This window comes from Crocodylus porosus, unplaced genomic scaffold (genome assembly GCF_001723895.1).
Source record: "Crocodylus porosus isolate Cpor-Errol unplaced genomic scaffold, CroPor_comp1, whole genome shotgun sequence".
NCBI classification, from domain to species: Eukaryota; Metazoa; Chordata; order Crocodylia; family Crocodylidae; genus Crocodylus; species Crocodylus porosus.
In genome coordinates, this window is record NW_017728926.1 from 14,148,679 (window position 1) to 14,155,709 (window position 7,031).

Below are 7,031 nucleotides of genomic sequence, written 5' to 3' on the forward strand. Positions count from 1 at the left end.
ACACCTGCGTATTTCAAGCTATATATTCAGAAATATGGTTGACAGAGCTAGGCTGAAAGTCAAGCCTACGATATTAGTGCCAAGATGTGAACAGGACATTTTAAATTGTATCTGTCGTAAGTTATTATAGATCTTTCTGGGCATCTTTTTATCTTTTCTTACTCAAAATTTTGGCACGTTGCTCTTCATGAAATTGGAACTTTCTGTACCCCACGACTAAACTACAGGAAACCCCTGCTTAACGCTCTTAATTGGTTCCTGAAAAAACAAGTGTTAAGCAAAACCAAAAGTATTTGACGACCTGAGACAGAGACCACAATTCTTTTTAATGACCCAAAATGGCAACCGCAAGTGCTATAACAAAACTTGCTGAGCACTAACTGAAATCAGGTATCAATTTAAAATGAGCATTATGGCGAAATAGCACTAAGTGAAACAGCGTTAAGCGGGGGTTGCCTATAGAACAAACTTATTGCAACTGTCCAGAGTCAAAGATTGAAGTTGTGCTATCTTTAATATAGATAATTTGGTTTCTGATAACATTTAATGTAGGATAATATTATCCAGTGCCCAGATGAGACAGAAGATCTTGTCCTCTGTAAAAGAAGCTGAAAAGTTCAACAGATTTATTCCTTTGTAAATACCCTGCTGGAATTCGAAGTATACGTACGCATTACTCTTTTATGAAATACATTTGTTATATGGATTGTGAATTCACAGAGCACGTTATCTCACGCTTGCAGCCAGGCAATAAGTCTTGGATTCCACTCCCGTTCATACAAGCCATATATGTCTCCCATTCTTGAACACAGCATTTTGCGGACGCTGGCCTGGTTTCTGCTAAGGCCAGAGAATTAAAGATCCATTCCTTGCTCCGACTGAACGCAGTGGGAGTTTTGCCATTGACTTACATGAAAGCAGTACCAGGCCCTTGATGAATATCACACAGAAAGACATTGTGAGATCATAGGACCACTGGGACACATTTCAAATGGAAAATGTGAACTCAAGGGGGAAATGAAATCAAGAAACACAAAAAGGTCATTTTAGTCAGTTCTTGATTTATCCAGTTCTGACAGCAGTACTTCACATAACAGAAAACAGCTCAACTTGGCAAGACTCTTTTTTTTTTTTTTTTTAAGGGGCTTAATTTTAATCTGGGCCTTGATAGATAGCCCATAGTCAGGCATTCTGCACTGATGTAAAAGGCTGGTACGACTTGACATTATGGTCATAAGAATTTTCCATTGTGTAACAGCGTTGTTCAGTGTTCAAAGTTGTTGGGTTTGGTTTTTCTTCCTCTCTTTTGAGATGTGCTATAGCTGAAAGCACTTCTATTCACTTTAGGGACAAAAAACAGCTTTCACTGATTTTATTGCCAAAAGCCAGTGCAGCTGAAATGGAGCAGGATTCTGTGTTTGCTTGGACAATGGGTATGTCTCTATTACGATCCGAAGGTATTGCTACTGTTCATGGAAATATACCCAAGAAAGCTTCAAACTATTTATCTCGGGTACCATTAACTGTGTAAATGCAAAAGGACAAGGTTCAGAGCCGGGCCCAAAATTCATTGGAGAGTCCACTATCTAACTTAGGTGAACAAGCTGCAGTAATATCTTGGACTGTGGTGTCAACAGATGTAATGGGTTTGCTACATGGGGGCCCTCATGACATTTAATCCAAATTGCAGAGATTGGGAATTTAAATTGGAGTTATGAAACTGCTTTAAACCCATGTGTAGGCACTTTTATGATTACAGTAGTGTCCTCAATTCGATTTACTTTGCTTTGCTTGCAAAGTAAGGTATTTAGAAGTACTTTAATTGCAACAGAGCAAATTCACACCAGGTTTAATGAAATTTAATCTACTCTAAAGGAATGCAGGGTAATTTCCATGAGCGTCCCTAGAAAGACAAAGAATAAATCTTTTCTTCAGTTACCTCTCATTTACATTTCAGTTAACTCCTCTTGAGTTAGCTTAGCTCAAGTGAGAACAGAGGGACTGCAGATTCACATTTGCTCTGCACAAAGGGATTGTAGCAGCAGCTGGTGAATTATGTTAGCTTGATAAAACAGCTAACTTGAGCTGAAAGCACCACTACAGTCAGGTGAATAGGTCTTCTGTATAGATGAGATTCTGTTTAGTGACAACACTCAGGCTATAACTGGAGCTAACTCTTCAGTGAAGACAGGGCCCCATTGTGCCATCAACAGAATTACATATTAAATTCCAGTAATTTATGTCCATGCAAATGCACTGGATTTGGATAGGTCACTGACAGATAGGTTAGGCTGCAGAATATTTATCACCAGTGATGATATCCCAGGCTGTAAATTGACATAGCCTTTCTCCCAGGAGAAAACCATTTTTTTCACGGGATCCTACAGCAACACACCATTGTCCCTTTTTAACTACCTGTGAAGTATGTAGGATAAAATGTGCAAACATTTTCCCCCTTCCCTCCCCCACTTCCAAAAAAGATATTATGCTGTGACTCCATAAGGTTATTGCGACTCATTCCAGGGACAAGCCTGTAGGCTGTGCGCTCTTGCCCACCACCTATTGCAGGGGTGGGCAATTATTTTGGGCAGAGGGCCGCTTACTGAGTTTTGGCAAGCCATCGAGGGCCACATGACAGGCAGCTTAGGGCAGATTAATATTAATTTTCTAAGTTTTTTAGAGGCCCCACAGGCTGGATTGAACCACATGCAGCCCCCAGGCCACATTTTGCCCACCCCTGACCTATTGGGAGAAGAGCAGCAGCACAATTTGGAAGGGCTATATGTGTAAATGGCTGTGTCTCTCCTGTTTTGATGTGGGTCAAAAATTGGGACAGTCAGGACCACCTCAAATGAGATGGTCTGCTTACTGCCCCAGAAAGAAAAAGCACAGCTTGATCTTTCGAACCCAGGTGGATTTTGTAAAACAGGAGCCTTGGGGGAAAAATTCTCACAAAATAAGGAAATGTAACATGCAGTCACTGCAGGACAATAAGAACCGTCGAGTACAATTCAGAGTGTAGCATTAGTATCGTAGGTCTGGAAGGGCCCTTGGGAAGCTGTTCAATTCAAACCCTGCTCAAGGCAGAATTATCTCAGCTGTCAAACTTCTCAGATAAATGTTTGTCAAACCTGTGCTTAAAAACTTCTAGTGATATAGATTCCAACTCCTTCTAGGGAACCTGTTCCAGTGCTTAAACCATACCCAGAGTTAGATAGTTCTTGCTAATGTATCATTTAAATCACCCTTGTTGCAAATAAAGCCCATTATTTCTTACCCTATCCCCACTGTCAGGGCAAGAATTCTATATTTAAAGCACTGTCGCCTATTTTATAGCACATTAGATTTTTTTTTAATTGAAAAAAACATCAGCGTGATGATCGCCGCCGTTTGTTTACTGTTTGCAGCAGACTTATTTGGGGCAAAACACACCAGTCATGTCATTTTACAATCCATCTGCTGCTCTTGGGCAGTAAGACAGAGGGATTGTGAGAAGCTGCCAGTGTTCCCAGGGAGGTTTTAATAGAAATAAAAAATATTCCATGTTTTCACTGAAATCTAACAACCAGCAAAAACACCTCCGTTTAAATAGCTAACGTTTTTGTTTCCCCTCAGCTATAGACTTGGAGCAATTTTAACAAGGCAGACTAAGTAAATCCCCAAATAGTGCTTAAATATGCTTCCACTACTCTCTAGGACCATCCCACTGCAGACAGGCTTGCAATATGAATATTCACAAGAGTGGTCTCACTGGCTTCAAAGGGGCTGCAATCTGTGCTGAATGTGGCCGTTTTATCTCAAATCATGTGAGCATTTCTGTCTTCCTGATTTTTCTTTCTTAAACGTGCCTCCCTGGATATCAATGGAGAGGCATAGATTTAAATGTAAATCTAATGCCTTAAGTAAATAAAATTCCCCCCACTTCAATAAACTGTCAGTTCTTTTCCCCACATTTTTTGGACTACCCTTCATTTCCCTACCAGAAAGTTGTTATATTTGTTACCAATCCAGAGACTGAGTCATTCTTGTTCAAACCAGACAGTAGGCTCTCTGTGCAATTTTGCTCTCCCCTTCAGAACTGTTGGGCTGAGACGAAAATTGTAATGCCAGGTTGCCTCCCACAGCTCCACGTCTAAAAATATCACTGTAAAAATACACAGAGGTGCTAAATGCTGCCAAGTGGCAAATGAACCTTCTCTGAACTGTGACGGGCTTCAGATGCCGTATATTCAGGCAGATTCTTAAATCTAAAGAGAGTTCTTCTTTTCCTCTGTTAGGAAGATTATATTTCTTCCTCTTCCCAAAATGACCCCTCCTGACAGCATTATGTCATGCAGCGGTTGTCAGATGGCATGGTTCATGTGGAGTAATTTCACATTTAAAGGTTAGAAATACAAAGGAGGGTTGTTTTTTTCAGGGGGTGGGGGTTGTTTTTAATGTTAACGCTCTTTCTGAAGGTGTCTGTGGTATAATGGCCCAATAACAGAGCTGGCATTCAGAAGAGGTGGTTTCTGGTCCTGCCAGCTCTTGATTTCTGTTATGCAAAGAATCTCATACATCAACATTTTCAAATGTGCCTGCCTAACACTGGGCAGCTAGATCCATACTTAAGCATCAAAGATACAGATGCTCATCTTTGCAAAAGTAAGGAGCACAACAAGCTCCCGCTATTATTATTTGGTGGCAATATCTTTAAAAGCATCTAAGAGACTTACCGCATTGTGTGGTGTCAGGGTTGACTGTAGTTTGACCAAGAAGTTAGATCATGGATTTGTATTGGATGGTTTGGATAGGAATGGTCCTGCCTCAGGAATGGGGTTGGACTAGACCTAGGGAGGTCCCTTCCAGCCCTGCTTCTCTAGGAGTCTATGACTTTCAGTAGGATTTAAGGCAGGGCAGACAATTATTTTGAGCAGAGGGCCGCTTACTGAGTTTTGGCAAGCCATTGAGGGCTGCAGGACAGGCAGCCCAGGGCAGACAAATATTAATTTTCTAAATTTTTTAAGGGCCCCGCGGGCTGGATAGAATGGGCTGGTGGGCTGCGTCTAGCCCCTGAGCCGCATTTTGCCCACCCCTGATTTAAGGTCATAAATCACTTTGGTCCTTCTGGAAAACCTAACTTAGATGCTTATATGCCTTTTTATCTTTTCCTAAACAACTACTTTACCACATTGACAGTGCTCCTCTACCCAGTCTGGATGTCCTTTGAGAATTTCTCCTCTAGTTTCTCAAGGTTCTTTGGGGTAGATGTGATCTCTTTTATTAGACCAACTAAATAGTTGGAAAAATTGTTCCTTGCAAGCTTTCAGGCACAACCACCCTTCTTCAGGCCTGCCAGCCCCCTTCTACCTGCCTATGACAAAGAACTTTATCTGCCTAGGTCCTTAGGCCAGCAGGGGCATTTGTACACGTCACGGTTTTTGCCCTTTCCTGCAACAGCGTGACTGTCTACACAGGCTACAACCAACAACCTCTCCAGCCTTTTACAGGCATCATTATTTTGGGCCACTAGATGGCTTCCTAATCCAACAGATAGAAACTTGAAGCCTCATATGAAGTAACTCTTGGGCTTAAGTCAGTTAAAGTGTGCAGTTTTTCTCATTGCTGGTTCACAAAAAATATGCTGTCATAAGAACAATGTCACGAAAAAAAGCAACAGGTTCCAGCACAGCCAGATACACGACTGGGGTGGGGGGCAGAGAGCGGGCAACAACCTCCTTGAGTTTTTTTGGTTAGTTCTGCCTTGATGAGATGAGGCTTTCTAGTTGCAACCACAATTATTAACTGTGCAAAAGCAGCAGCTCCCAGTACAAACGTAGCAGGCAGAACCTCCTCACCAGAGCTGCCACTGTTTGCTTACCCGGGCAATCAGCAATGTCAGGGGACCAAATTACAACACATTTACCCCTTACCTACTTACGACACGTGCTGGGTAGCCTTGATGGGGCCTCCCTGTGTTGCAACCCAGGCATGGAACTGGACACAGGACTTGGACAAGCAAAGGGAAATGAATGTTGTGGGATGAGAGAGACTCAGCCCCCACCCCAGCCTGGCTTTTCTACTGCCCTGACCCTCCAGGGTGTCACCAGTCATTTTGACATCTGTGCTGAGAACATCTGTCCAAGGGACTGAAAACTTCAAACCAATAAAGCACAAGGGCAATGGCGATGGATTTCAGTTGTCCCCAGTCTGTGCTGGATGAGGACCAGCACCCAGAGGTGCAAGGTGCTGTGGCAGGAAAACAGATAACACAGAATCATAGACCACGAGGGCGGGAGGGGACCTCAGCTAGTCTGGAGGACCAGCACCCAGAGGTGCAAGGTGCTGTGGCAGGGAGATAGATAACAGAATCATAGACCATGAGGGTGGGAAGGGACCTCAGCTAGTCCGGCATTTCGCTTCCTGGGGCTCACGACCCAAAAGGGGGTCGCAAGAATAGAGGAAAGGATCGAGCAGCCGGAAGGGGGCTCCCGATGCCCTCCCGCCCCACAGGCTGGAGCGCCGAGCCCTGGGGCAGCGGGTCGGCAGCGAGGGACCGGCCGGCGGTGCCCGCACGTGGGGGCCAGCGCGAAAGGGAGGCAAGGCTGAGAGCCACGCATCTCGTCCAGGCCCCGCTCCAGGCAGCACGGCCCGCCACGGGCCGGCGCCTCCTGGGTGCAAGCAGCCCCCCGCCCGGGGGCGCGGAAGGAGCCCCCCGCCCGGGGGCGCGGGAGCGGCGCAGCAGCCCGGAGAGGATGCGCCGCGCGGCTCCGGGGGAGGGCAGAGCAGCGGCAGCCACTCCCAGCACCAGGAGTGCGAGCTCCCCAACACTTTCACTGCCAATCAGGCTCAATGGGGTATAACGCCCCCCCGGCGCCGGGCGGGGACGGGCGGGAGCGCCGGGGGGCACGGCCGAAGACGAGCGGGGGCCGACGCGCCTGACACTGCCAGACCCTCCTGGCCCTCCTCGCCCTCCCCCGAGCCATTTCCTGAGTCTCGGCCGAGGCGGGCGCTGCCTGCGGGCCGGCGCGTGGACGCGGGCGGCTCGCTTT

At 45.6% G+C, this 7,031-nt stretch overlaps 1 long non-coding RNA gene across 1 annotated transcript; it reads right to left on the minus strand.

Moving 5' to 3' along the window:
• Window positions 1–3,500: 3,500 nt before the first annotated feature.
• On the minus strand, window positions 3,501–4,959 carry LOC109314545. The gene is made up of 2 exons (XR_002102307.1): window positions 3,981–4,959; window positions 3,501–3,852 (listed from the first exon to the last, which is right to left on the minus strand). It is a non-coding gene; the product is annotated as an uncharacterized LOC109314545 (long non-coding RNA).
• Between the last annotated feature and the right edge of the window lie 2,072 nt (window positions 4,960–7,031).